The sequence below is a fragment of the Ostrinia nubilalis genome, chromosome 6 (genome assembly GCF_963855985.1).
Source record: "Ostrinia nubilalis chromosome 6, ilOstNubi1.1, whole genome shotgun sequence".
NCBI classification, from domain to species: domain Eukaryota; kingdom Metazoa; phylum Arthropoda; class Insecta; order Lepidoptera; family Crambidae; genus Ostrinia; species Ostrinia nubilalis.
The window spans coordinates 4,060,796-4,075,880 of NC_087093.1; the positions used below are offsets into that span (position 1 = coordinate 4,060,796).

The 15,085-nt window shown below is 36.6% G+C and overlaps 1 long non-coding RNA gene across 1 annotated transcript; it reads left to right on the forward strand.

Moving 5' to 3' along the window:
* Window positions 1-12,568: 12,568 nt before the first annotated feature.
* Window positions 12,569-14,089, forward strand: LOC135072886 (uncharacterized). Its single transcript, XR_010257508.1, has 3 exons — window positions 12,569-12,675; window positions 12,890-13,032; window positions 13,367-14,089. It is a non-coding gene; the product is annotated as an uncharacterized LOC135072886 (long non-coding RNA).
* Window positions 14,090-15,085: the final 996 nt, after the last annotated feature.

A 15,085-nucleotide genomic window follows, 5' to 3' on the forward strand; every position in this document is an offset into this window, starting at 1 on the left:
TACTGTACGGACTTTTCTTCCAATCTGACAATCAAAATTTTTAAAAACTTTCGTTAGAGTAACCTCGAAATAGATTCGAATTCATGACGAATGTTCAGCTTCAGTTGCTGCATGGTTGTTGGATTTAAGAGTATATTTTAACCCCTAACGTGACCCCACAAAAAGAAGTGAACCTGGAGTGAATTCGGGGCTTTCTGATGGCCAGGAGATGTCACCCCTGCATGAAACATGTCTCGTACCAGATATTTATTTTTACTATTAGTATAATTGATATTAACATCTTAAATCATTAATTAATTCTAACATAATACCATTAACATCTATCCATAATACCTTTGCCCTAAGAAGATGAGATTTTCCAACAGTAACACTTACCTGGCGTGATCACATTAAGAACAAAAGAGAACCAATCAACAGACAATGGGACTTTTCAAGGCAAGAGTGTATAGGCACTTTGTACCATCCTAAACTGCATCCTACCTGCTTTGTTATGCATAGAAAAAACTTCGTGATATGCAATGGGCACTGGACAGAAGAAGCTTGGAGAACAAACTATATACAAATGGATCCTAAAACCCATGTAGACATGGCATCGACTTAGCCTCGCAAATGTAGAAATACTTTAACGTTTTCAAAATAAAGTTTTAAAAATCTTGAGCTGTGCACCTTGGTTTACAAAGTCCACTGAAGTGATACCAAACGTCAAAGAGGGTGTGGAAAATCCTGTAAAGCTTACAACCAAAGACTAGACCTTCATGCAATCTATTTGCTGCATCCCTTCTAAATTCTAAGAATTCTGCATTTAGGCTCAGGAGAAAGCGAATAGCATCAATCTGAAAACTTATTGTAAAAGAATCGAGGTGACAAATCATGGGATATGCTGAGCTGGAACTGTCATTATTACAAATTCAATTTAATCTGATAATGGGTGACGGCTTATCGCAGATAGATTAAAAAGAGGAAAAATCACTTAAATCATTAATTAATTTTTCGGTATATGCATATCCGAAAAATCAAATTTGTGAGATCTCCTGATCCATTATCTGTACGTTAAATCGTTTGTACCACATTGAAATCAAATAAATGATGATTAAGATTCTGATGAAATGTGACACGTAGCCCCTTCTGGCCGAAACTAAGTGTTCCTGTTATAGCCTCGATTATTGCAGTATACTGAAAATATCTTGATACAATAAATAATAGAAATGAGTGTTTTCCTTTTTTCAAAGGGTTATTAAGTGTACCTACAGCGTTTTTTATGACGCTATATATTTATATACAAATTTATCAATGCAAGATATTGTTTTCTTGCTATTTTACATATTTTTTCTAATTACCGTTAGATTAAGTATTAGCCTTATCTAATTACCGTGACCATAAAATTTTTGGGTCCCATTTACGAGAAAACCGCTTGGAATAATTTGACGCCTTAACGATTGTTAAATTCGTACTTTTCATGTGTTTCATATTTAAATGCGTTTAAGTCAATTAAGCCAAATTTCAAAAATGATATGGTAATTAGGCTGAGAACGCCTAATCGTGAGAATGACCGTTAAGATAGATGCCGCTTCCCCGGCCTCTACTTGATTGGTAATAAGCGACCAGTCAAACTGTTTAAGCTCCTTTAAAATAGCTGTGTAATCTACTTTCGTTGTGTATCTATCGGAGCTGGGTTTCTTTCCTTTACCCAATGACAATCCTACCATTACCAGGTCGTGGTCTGTAAGACTTGTAGGAGCTATTACTCCTGCACACGGGCCGAATGGTCTCACGAATATATGATCTAAACAAGAATTTCCGCGAGTTGGTTTAGTGATTGCCGGATAAAAACCATGTTCGGCTAAAATACATAGGTAGTTATTGTTACTAGTGATACAATTTTGGCTATGAGTGGCATTAAATTCGTTGTGTATATCTATGTTCATATCTCCGGCTATGATCATGTTTTTATTCTGATTAAGTGAAGCTAAAGTACAGTCTAGTATCTCATTAAAGTTATCTATGTTTCTAATGGAGGGAGATCTGTATATTCCGAGGATGGTAATAGTGTTGCGTATTTCAACCTTTAAACAATTTGCCTCGCCTCTAAAATCCACTTCCACCGAAGCTGCCTCTAAGCCCTCTCTCACATACACGACCACTCCGCTTGCTTTATTAATATTTAATTTTGTGTGAAATGAAGTGTAGCCGTCTATTTCCAAGATTTCCCTATCAGTATTTAACCAGCACTCAGTAATGACCAGCACATCAATAACAGTATGTAGTCGATGGAGTAAGATTAGAAAATTTTCAAAGTTTTTGTATAAACTCCTTATGTTGTATGTCAGTAGCTTAACATCAAATGTGTCTGAGGAAATTTTGTGAGCAGAACAGTCTTCTAGTTTTTCAAGCACGTCACAGTCAATGTTCAGCGAGTCGTCTAGATTCTGAATAAGATTTTCTATTGACATTTAGCAATGGAGTAAGCTCCGTTTAAAAGAGTAACTCCTCGTAGAAAAGGAAATGGAGAGAGGCATAATGCCTATTTTTGTAAAAAATGTGATGAATGTTGATATACAATAAATTACGACTCGCAAATACCAAGGTGTGACATATTAACAATTTTAGAATAATGCAGCTCAGAAGACTATTTAGGGCTGAGTATGACTTTTGTGATGATTTTTTATAATAACTAATACAAAAGGTGAGTTTTTTCCGAGGTCTGAGTTGGGTTAGTGTGTTACTGAGAGTGTTTTGTGGATAACTGAGTGAGTTTTGCGTGTAACAGAATATTGTGTTTTGTATGTATCTGAGTGTGAGAAAAGTGTCGTGTGGTAAGCAAATTATATAAAAAGGTACTATTGAGAAAGCCCCCAGAGTTGCCAACATTAACAATATTAATAGTATAACAGTATAGGATAATAAAAATGACTTGTAGCGGATTAAAGTAATTATCTCATTTAAGTATCTAAAGTAATATCTATTTAAGGTTGGATCCTTCCATTTGTGGCGGTTCTTGATGATCACCGAAGATTCTGCTGAGGTCATGTCCGTTTTTGATAATTCTTGCAGGTGATCCCTCATGAGCTCGAACATAGATAATCCCTCCCCTGGTCCAGCAGTATTTAAAGCCATGTTGTTTGGCCTGAATTCTTGCGTCACGAAATAACTGCCTGTTTAACGGTGTGAGTCTTTCATTAAAGTACAGCTTCCGGGCGGGGCCATCCATTTTCAAGTCGGCAGTTGATATGTTTTTTCGTAGCTTACAGGCGGACAAAAACTCATCACGCAGGCCACGGCGAATAAACCGCACGACGACCGGTCTAGTGCCCGAGCCGGCCTCCAAACCTGCACTCACTGAAGTTCGGCGCGGTGGACCCACCCTAACAACCGAGTCGATGTCTTTCTCGTCCAGTTTAATCCCAACTGTCGATCCCAAGACCAACACCGTGTGGAGAAGGTTTTCACGGGGTAATTCGGTTAGTCCAATAATATCAACTTCGTTTCGCAGAGCAGTTTGTGCATGACTGTTTATTTCCTGTTCCAGTCTAGATTTTTCAGACTCGAGTTCAACAATTTTAACTGAGACACCGTCGAGCCGCGTATTTAATTCCTTCTGTTGAGTGTGGAGGCGGCCAAAGGCCTTGTCTAATTCCACCTTCCAGTCCTGCATGATGAAGTCCATCTGACGCTTGATAGTATCTTGTATTATTTGTGTCAACCTTTGATCTAGGTATTCCTTAATCTTTGATGATTCGCGTTCAATTAGCTCACTGACCTGGCTGATTGCCACGGAGCCCTCCTGTGCCCCAGCAGCCCTGCCTTGTTTCTCAGCGACGGGCTCATCCAATGAGTTTGATGCCCCGAGAATAGAATCGTCGCACGACATGCCCGTCTCATTCAGTAGCTCGTGCTGACGGCGCACTGGGGTGTTTGTGTTATCGCCCCTGCGCCGAGTTATGTTAACACAACACGGACACAGCCAGTGTCGTTTAGTTGTCGCCGGCATCTTTGCTAGATTATCAGCAGTCATGTTGAGACATTTGTAGTCGTAGTGGTCTTCACACGATGAACAACGTAATACGTGTTCAAGGGCAGCCTGAGTTCTGCATCCCATACAAGTAGCCATCGTGATTTTAAGTAAACAAACGGAGCACGGTAGGTGAATATTTAAGTCAGTGGGTGCAAAGTTTATTCTAAGCAATCGTCCGTAGCCAGGTCCCACGCAGGCCGCGAGAAAAATGTCGTAAGGTAAGTGCCCCCTACTTCGGTATATTAAGGCACTTACGACTTTAACATTTTATTTAAAAATAACCAAGCATGATATCATTATGAAAGCTTTTGTATGCTAAACTTTGGTCTTTTGACAGTAACTTAATACATAAATTATAGTTATATAGTTTGAACTTTTTTTAATATTAATTGTTCTGTGGACCTCTTGTTTGGATCCTGTTTCGTGATAAAATTTTGCTCTGATTCTAAGTTCGTGAACTCATGTCCCCTATTTCGGGAAAAGGTTTTATGGATCGAGTTAGGATATTTTAATAATGATTAAGGGTTTAATAAATTTAAAAACGAAAATATACATTTAGAATAAATGAATTGTGTGAAATTGACGATATTACTTACCTGAAATATTTATGAGAAATAATGTGAGTCTAGCTAGGTACGTACCTACGTATAAAATTTTGATTTGTTAATTCTAACAATATGTGAAAATATTTATATAACCATTAGAAATGTGTGGGGGGGGGGTGCCCCCCCCCCGTACCCGTGAAATTTTGATTTGTTATTTCTGACGATAAGTATGTGAAAATATTTATACAAGCCATTAGAAATGTGGGGGGGCGCCCCCCCTTCCCCCTAATCCCATCTCTGGAGCTGCTTCAAGTGAGGGTAGCCCCCCCTGAAAATAACCCCAAATACGCCAATGATTCATAATAAAAAGTAAGTAATTAATACATTTTTTAGGTAGGTCAGTATTAAAAAAACTAAAAAATATGTCGATTTCTTTGATGGTATGTATCATAAAAGTACCTAACACTATACATTTATATATCACGAACTTGGAAAAAAGTAACATTAATACGGTTTCTTGTTTCGTGATATTGATTATTCCAAATTCCCCAAGTAAAATTCATGGATTTTTGTCAAATTGTGTCAATTAACTATTATCTATCCCATATATTACACAAATAAACAAAGATAAATAAAACAAATCGGATTAAAACCAAAATTGCACTGGTAGTACTTATGCTAATTTATTTTAAAATTGGTCATTTATGTGAACTTTAAACTCGTGTTATATAAATTCTAGTGAACGAAACATATACCGAATTTAGGTCATGAGAAACTTAAATAAATGCATTGTTTGTTTCATAACTTACATTTAAATTATCATAAATAATTATTTAAAAACCAAGCATCAAAATGTTATCCATAATATCCTTGATTCGGTAGTGTCACGAAATAGGGGACACCCGAAAAATAATATGTACGCTATTTCGTGAGTCAATTAATCGCAATTTTAAAGGAATTCTACGTTTTCTTATAACTTTTTTCTAAGCCAAATCAATTGTCAAGGAACACATGAAACCACTATTACAAGTTTTATTCAAATGGGCGTTCCTTCGCCTTTCTATAAGCTTAAGAAGTTGGAGCGCTAACCTTAGGGTGAGAGCAACCTTTGCACGCTGCACGGCTGTTTTTGGCTCTCTGAGAGTTTGAAGCTTCGTATTGCTCTCATTTTTGGCGCCACAATGTTGGTACTTGGTTTTTTAGATAGCTTAAATAACAGAGTTTTTGTAGTAATGAAGAAGTTTTATAAATAATATTCCATTTGCTTATTATTTGAGCTACAAAAAAAACTTACGAACTTACGTACTATCACGAACTAGTAGCCGTTTACCTTAAGCGCCGTGCGCCGTGCGTCGCTTACGCGTTTATTGCGTTAACTCGCCAACAACCGGTACGTTCACTCAATGTTTTGTACACAATTAGGTTTTTATGAGTTTTTCGAGACACAACACTAATTGAATGAAAGTTATTGTTTACAAATGATTTAGTCCTGACTAGTGGTACACGTTTTCACTAGGTATCACACTTTCACGTCACTTTAAACCAGATTTCCGGGGATGTTTTGACGGACGGTAACTGCCGCGATCTTTGCCTTACGGTTGACCAAACCAAACCAAATAATGTACTTAGGTTAGTCATCACATTCAAAGCAACCTTGAAATCATGTCACTTTTAGGTTTTATGTATTTGTTCATGGATAAGCAATTAACGAAACTTTCCGATAGTCGATAAATATTTTTCCATCAAAATTTTTTGGGTCGTCTTTAGTGTTCTGAAAATGTGTCCATTTCCCTCGAAAATTTGAATAAATTAAAACTTTTGTCTTGAAATCTAAACGCAAAAGCTTATTATTGCTTCATTATGGTGTAGTTTGTTTTTAAGCCATTCCTCATCCCATTACGTGTCAGAGAAGCAATATCATTTGCATCCCACTGCTACTTCGGGTACGCCTGCCAAGTGGGTTTGGCGCGTTAGCTTAAGGCCGGGTAGCAGAGAAAATGGCGAAAATGAGGTTTTCATTTTTCATTTTTGAGGTACTAAACAGTAAAATTAAAGGCTAAGATTTTTATTGCGCATAGTTGAGGATATTTTCTAGGGCTATTAACGGATGGAAACACGATTTGATGAAGTTGACTCGATAGAATATATTCCCAAAGTTACCTCTATTCGTTTTCTATATATGGTTTTATTTTTAAAATAAGCGATTTGAGATTCTAAATCTTTTACTAAACTAAAGTTCAGAAATAACTTGAGGGCTTTTAACGGATGAAATTTTTATATTGCGTCTTATTTAGTTACTATGTTAAAAAATGTGGAAAAAATCGTCCATGACGGCTTGGACAATCTCAATCAGTCGCGCGGTGGCGCTTACGGAGGACGGACGCGTGTCAGTTTTTTGGCAGTGACAGTTCGCGATTTGTCAATATTTTTGACAATGATGACTTTGATGAGTCACAGTATAATAATATCAGTGTTACTGGAGAAAGCTTAAAGGTGAACAACCACTTTCTATGAAGCGTTGGGCCCAGTACTAAGTTTTTTGTACAGCTACAAATTTTATGTCGTTTTTATGCCTTCATAAACTAGTTTATTATTGTGTTTATTTGAGGTTGCTAACTAATGTCATTCTCGAGAAAACTAAATTAGAAAAAATGTTACTTTTATACAAAATCCAGTCGTCAGTTACCCAAATCGCAAGCAGAATCCGTTAGAAATAGCATAAAATGTTATTAATCGATAGTTTTATTTCTTCTTCTTCTTTTAATTCGTTTTAATTCAATTCAACAAGCATTCGCAACAGTCTCATCTGTGATTCGCAAGTGACATTGCTGCATTGACAGATTGACAGACAAAACGAATTATTTTCATTCATTAATTCATTCAATCATTTTAGTTTTGTCATCTGTCAGTACAAACCTTCTTAAAGATCAAATACACTGAATTGTCCCACCCGTGACATTGACAGAGGGCGCCACCGTCAATACCGGATCGCTGGTTCCGATTTTTGCCATGTTAGAAACTATATAGTTGAATGATGGTGGCGCCCCCCTGTCAATGAGTTTGGTGGGACAGTATAGTGTATTGAGTCTTTAATCGATTGATTTTTAACGTTCCATTTTACGTACGATCTTAGATTAAATCATTAATTCGTTTTTATTGTATAAGACCTACGACATCAGTTAAAATTATCATTTTTACCGTAAAATACTCCCTAATGTATGCGTAATATAATATCAAAAACCTACCAATGTACAACTCTGTACAAACTTGGGCCCAAAATGGTTGTTCTCCTTTTGATAATTAAGAATTATCATTTTTGTCTACCTATTGTAATTTAAATCGTTCGCATCCTTTTAAACGAAGACTCTACTCATGATACATAGTACATTCCTCAAATATGAGACAAAACCAATGAGTTAAAATTACATTTTAATAGTACCTACATACAATCGTCTTACACTCTTTAGAAGAGCACACTCACACAAATAAATAAAGGTCTAAGCTGTAAGATAGAAGAATCTTCTAGCCAAAAAGATGGCAGATGCAGCAGATGTCAACGGATTTAAAACTGGAGTTCATATGACTCCTTGTAGACTTGAGTCTCTAGAGCGTCCCTTCCTCCACCATGCGTAAGAATGTTTCAAAAATACTGTCTAAGGTCTGTAGCTAAAGGTCTAAGCTGCAAGATGGAAGAATCTTCTACCCAAAGAGATGGCAGATGCAGCAGATGTCAACGGATTTAAAACTGGAGTTGATGTGACTCCTTGTAGACTTGAGTGTCTAGAGCGTCCTTTCCTCCACCATGCGTAAGAATTTTCACAAAAATACTGTCTAAGGTCTGTAGCTAAAGGTCTAAGCCGTAAGATAGAAGAATCTTATAGCCAAAAACATGGCAGATGCAGCAGATATCAACGGATTTAAAACTGGAGTTCATGTGTATCCTTGTAGTTTTGAGTCTCTAGAGCAGTGGTTCTTAACCTTTAAGTCATGAGGGACCATTTTACCAAATTTCCGTCTTGTCAGGGACCATCTCATAATCGGTCAAAACCAGTTTGACTGCAAAAATCAGTTAAAAGTGGTTTTGACCAAGGTGTGCAAGTGCACATCGTGGACCACTTGGAATGCCTCCAGGGACCACCAGTGGTCCGCGGACCACCGGTTAAGAACCACTGCTCTAGAACGTCCCTTCCTCCACCATGCGTAAAAATGTTTCAAAAATACTGTCTAAGGTCTGTAGCTAAAGGTCTAAGCTGCAAGATAGAAGAATCTTCTAGCCAATAACTTTAAAACTATAATTTGAACGAATTTTGCTATTAGTGGACAAATTTCTGCTCACGATGGACTAATTATCTGCTATACTCTCGACTCTCTGAAGCACAACATTTATAAAAATTTTGCTGCGGTAATGCACTCCAGGTAACCATGTGTGATGCTCATTGCTCATAGTGATTTTCGATACAGAGCCCCGTACATACGTTATACATAAATTATGGAAAGAAAACACCCAGACCAATACAAACAAATATGTATGCAATTTTAGTATGATATTTTTATTTATTAATAAACAAAAAGACTGAACAAAATTGATGCGTGTACTGATTAATGTAATTAACCACATGCAAAGCTTTTTGAATTGCAACAACTATAATTTATTATCCAAGCTCTAAATAATCGCTACGCTACTACGAGTAACTGATCATAAAATGTTTTTCCAATCGCTCAAGCTCCCGAGGATCTACCGATAGGTCGGGTGACGTAATCTTGAAATTCTTTTAGCCGGCGCGGAACTTCCGGAAGGTCGGGTGACGCCACGCCTCTTTGAACCGTGTTTACTTTGGCAGTTATATTCTATATTTATTCGATTCTAAAATATAGGTATTCCCAAAAATTTTGAAAGTTGTTTTAATTTGTATAACTTGGATATGATTTGTATTAGAAAGTGCTGTGAGTGTGACGCTTGAACGGAAGGAAGTCAACCTAACCTAACCAACTGCGTATTTCTATACTGTGTAGCCGCGAGAGCTCTTTGGCGCGCTGTCTTCGGCGAAGTATTGCGCGCGCAGATTTTGACAGCGCGAAATACCTACTTTAGCAGAAATACCAAGCCTTAAACGACATACTTTATTAATAGCTAAATAATTATGAATAGAGCTAATGATATCAGCTTCAATTAATTCTAGAGGTAGGTAGTAGCATAAAATTGACGGTTAATTTTTACGTATTTTATTGTTTTTTTTTTTGGTTGTTGATTTGCCAAATTGACCCAAACTAAATACCATTCCGTACTCATGGTACGATATGACATCAGTCTGTTAGATTCATCTCATGACACCATTGTCATTGGTTGTTATACTAATTAGCTGGACCGACGATCTGGTGAAGGTGGCAGCAAGTACCTAGATGCGGGCAGCGCAGGACCAGTCGTTGGGGAAATCCTTGGGGGCTTTTGTCTAGCAGTAGACGTCATTAATTTGGCTGAAACGAACGATCATGATGTTATGGATGACAGTTTAGACAACTCATAAAGTAACTTATTTATGTTGTGACTTCGTAATGAAGGGTTTTGTTGAGCTAAATCAAAGTGTTATAAGAACCTTTAACTCTAGCCAATGGACATAGCCCGAGGGATGCAAAAACAACGTCTTTCCTAAAATTTCTACGAAGTTTGACAAGGGAGTCTTTCTTTTCTTTAAACTTACACTCCTTTACTCGACATCTCAAGGATTCGGAATTAAGTGTGCCTACAGCTTCATCCGGGATAACATACGGCTCCTCCGGGAGCATAGGGATGCGAGCTTAACTGATCGTAACATTAACAAATGACGAGAAGCGTTTGTGTAAACACTGTCTTTTTACGCGTTGTTTTTTGGTGTCAATACAAGAATGTAATCTAAAAGATATGGGTTCGGTTGGAGTTAAATATTTTGAATTGGTTAACGTCTGCGTTTAATAATTATTCACACGTGTGGAGTTGCTGAGACGGCTAGTTTCGCGCGTACAAAGCTGGCACGGTAGCTAGTTCTGTACGTCAGCAATTCAGCTTACTCTGTCTTGCGTTTTGTTGCTGGAAGTATTATTCACATTTCAGTCAAACTACTAGTAAGCCAAAATTCATCAGTCAAAATTTTGTCAATCTTCATAGATAAATACTGGATTAGGTTATAGATTATAGGCACAAATAAAATAAAGGTGGTGCATCACAGCCTAAATCTGCTTATTGGTTTCAGACAGAAAAAATCCTAAAAGCTTAGAGGTATACTTTTTGAGTACTAAAAATATTTAAGGTCTACTAATAAATAGACCAAATATTGTCAAGTTTCATAGATTGATAAATGAATAAGTTTTACCATACATAATCAATCTAGACTTTTACTACAATAGGTAATATTATACGATGGTTTGTGATAAGGTATCACAAAATCTCGTTACATTGGCAAACAGTAGTTGTATCTATCAAAGCAAAGCGAGCACAATCACAGATGACCTGGCAACGAAACCAAGCTAACTAAGCTCGGTTTAAACGCCTGTAAACATTAAGCTTAAACGACTGTAAGCTGGCCTAACAGAGCTTTACTGCTATGGTACTTGATTGTTATGAGAATTTTCGAGCTGTAAATAGATTCTGACAGAATTAGTGATACAGTTTAGTTTATAGTTACTTACGGGGCTTATACCTTTACTTCGGGACTCAAACGGCGTAACCGCCACTTTGTCAAAAAGACTTAAATGCAGTCTTATTTAGTTTTTTTTTCCATTCTTTCGATCCACATTTGGGATGTATATGTCCTGAAAAGGGCTTCATAATACATTTCACCCATTCCTTACTCGTGCGTGATAGCAGGCCTGTTCATCTCCGCGAGTTTACATCGAAAACAAAACACGCACGATTGCCCCCTACAAGAGTACTATTCGACAAGGCCTCACATACGAGCGAACATTGACTCACGCACGCGTATTCTTGTGTATGATGGAAAAAAAATAAAGAAAATGGTGTACTAAATACTGTGCAGTATTTAACTGCCTAAATAATAATAAAAACACAGAATGTACTTTTTTAAGTTGCCTGAAGACACTGAGAGGTAAATAAGTAGTTAATATTAGATATTCATGATAATTCATGCTAAATCATGTATTTCCTCCGCCATTTTCTGCAGATTGGCACCTCACGTCACATCATTTTACCGAAGTCAGCCCTATAGCTTCGGCGCAGTACCGATCACTGACGTTTGTCAACAAAACTTCTGACAAACTTGCTTGACTCTTGAGACAAGCTAAATTACACCATATTGTTAATGACATTGAGCATACATTTTTTTAAATACCTTCGCGAAGTAAATCTTCTGTACGTAGTACTTATTATTATTCTGTGGTGATAGTAAGATTTTCCAAGCTGTATACGACAGTTTTAAAATAATAGTGTAGAAATACATATAGGCGAGTTATGCCCGTTTTCACCATCAATCCCTAATTTTTAAGTTACCCCTATGACCACAATTTTCCTGTTAATTGTTACCAAAGGGGTCACTTAAAAATTGGAGAATGGTGAAAATGGGCATAAGACTGTTTGTAAGGACCACTTGCAAAACGTAATATCTATCTATATTAATAATTTCGTCAAGGGGTACGGTAGACTGGATCGAAACCTTATATGAATAACAAAGCATAAAAAAATATCGATTTTGAGTCGACAACATAATTATATCCGCAAAATTCGGATAATGGAGAATTTCGTTAAATTCCGATGGCACTGACAAACAAACCGCTGTCGCCATCTTTAGTAGTTCACCATCCACTCACTATGCGATCAGCGCCAAAACCTTATAATAAACTATTTGCTGGGTTGTCATCGATCCATAAATAAATGGAGATCAGTGCGTTTCGCGATTTTTATGACAATACTCTTTGTTATGTGTTTTTTCTTTAATTGGCCGATTCAACCACAGAAAAAGAATATTAGCCATAACCATAAAAGTTGAAGTTCAATGTCAATGTCATTTAGTTTTGCACAGTGATAAATTCCAGTGACATGCAATTTTTGTAATAGCAAAATATTTGTAAGAAACTGCAAACAAATGCAAATATGCAGTCGATGTGTGGAATGCGACAACATTATACTCGGTTAGCGGCTTAATATTTTTTTTATTTAACCCGACAATAATAAATGACCACATGCATAGCCTATGTTGAGTTGTTATCAACATACACGACAGAAACAGACACGATTTTTGCACCGTTTTTTCTGATAACGGAATAGACTCCTTCATGCGCAAGTTCCACTTGAGCTCGGCTGGCAGCTTATTATTATAAATAATTGTGTAATATATTTTTGCAGATAATTTCAATTATTGCGAGTGTTGTGGCTTAGAAACAATTAGGCAGTTAAGAATAAACAAGGCTCGGGCACTATCAAACCTTTTTCCTAAAAAGCAAAAAGCTGCTTCTGCTGCATCACAAGATTTATTTGATGACTTTCAGGTAAGTTAATAGTGTAGGTCACTGAGTAAAGTAAAATAAATATAGAGGTGGGAGGATATACCTACACCTACATACATTCACATTACTTATTATTACTTGAATATTTGTCTAAAAATAAAATATATTTCTCTTATTAAACTCAGTTAGCTCAGATGGTAAGAGCGCGACAACGGAGAAGTCGAGGATGTAGGTTCAATTCCTGCATGTGGTGTATTTTTTCATCACATCTTATTAAATTTGTTTAATAAGAGTAACACAATATATCATTAAAAATTTAAATTAAATCTTTAAATTAAATTAAATTAGCTATTCATAAATATATTTCTCTTTTAAGGTTGATAACGAAGAGTTGACGCTAATCGAGGATTCATTGATGATTGATGATGCTTCTTCGGACAACAAGAAAAAACAGCTACTGTCAGTCAGCAGTGATGATGCTTCTTCGGACAATAAGGAAAAACAGCTGCTGTCAGTCGGCAGTGATTTTATTTCTTTAGAAGAAGAAGAGAAAGAAAACATATCAAATAAATGGCGGGCAGACCCCCGAAAAAGCGTAAATATTGAAGCAGGTTTAGTACAGAATATCAGCACCCCAGGACTAACTATTTATATTTAGCACTTTCAAATAACACCATTCAAGTATCAGTACATTCAGTTGGTTCTATGATTTATGAATGTGTTCAATGTCAAGCACTTCATTTTTTAGGTGAAAAAATTAAAAATCATTTTAAAAATTGTTGTCATAATGGGAAGGTATACATAGACCCAGACAGAGTCTTAAAGCCAATTCCAGAAATATTATTAGCATTTTTTTTAATTAAACAGAACAGATGAAAGTGCTCGACAATATCTTTACACTGAAATTCCGACACATTTAAGATTTATCCATGGACAGTGGCAACCACGAATATCTCAGTCAGCGGCTGATAAAGTAATTGCAAGAATGTATAATTATTCCTTTTCTGATCGGGAACGATATTATCTCCGGCTATTACTTCTTCACGTCAAAGGGCCGACTTGCTTCAGAGATGTTAGAACTTATTAATATGAAAATATTATTTATGTTATAGTCAAACCTCGAAGCTCAGGCGCTCCTAGGTTTGACTAGTCAATCCTCAGGTCTGACTAGAAGTCTTAGTCAAAGCCCAAACATTTCGGCCTTTGACTAAATGATGTTAGTCAAACCTAGGAGTAACTAATTTGGTCAGGCAAAGGTCGAAACTCAATTTAATGAAATCGGGGTTTGACTAGTCAAACCTCAATTAAGACTTTAAACTAAACTATACTTCATTCTGATCTCGAACTTATTGCATAGGCGTTACGGTCGGTTTTCACGCGCACGCGCAGCTATCTCTTTAGGTGAAGGTACGAGTAACTAAACTTATTTACTGAGGTTGTTTGTCAGTGTTTCTAAATCGATCTTGAAATTACTAATTTTTAGGGTTCTGTTACCTTAAATTAAAGGATAAAGAGTTAAAACGGGACCCTATTACTATGAGTTCGCTAAAGGTTGTCTGTCACCAGGCTCGTATCTCATAAATCATTTTCAAAATATTTGGTTTTTTATTCACTTTAAAAATAAATAATTCAATAAAATACTTAAATATCTAAGGTGGGCTCCCATACAGCAAACGTAACTTGTTGCAGTTTTCTACTCGATATTAAAACATAATCAGGTGAATCCTTGAAATATTCACATAATATTTAGTTGCATAATCTATTTAAAAAAAAAATTACATAAAAAACAACTCCCAACTCCCATAGTATTACAACAACAGAGTCTCAGAGGAACCCTTCGTGAGCGAATCCGACTCGCACTTGGCCGGTTTTCTATTTGCCGTCTACTTTTGACCGAGTCTGCTAGTCGTTTCTAGGATTGACTAGGCAAAGCCCGAAACAGATTATTTTAGTTTCGACGTTTGACTGAACAGTTTAGGCACTTCTAGGTTTGACTTAGTCAAAGGCCGAAATAAGAATTCACTTCGGGGTTTGCCTGAAGGCCTTGGTCAAACCTAGGATAGACCAGTCATTCCGCGAAGAGACTGCAAATCGA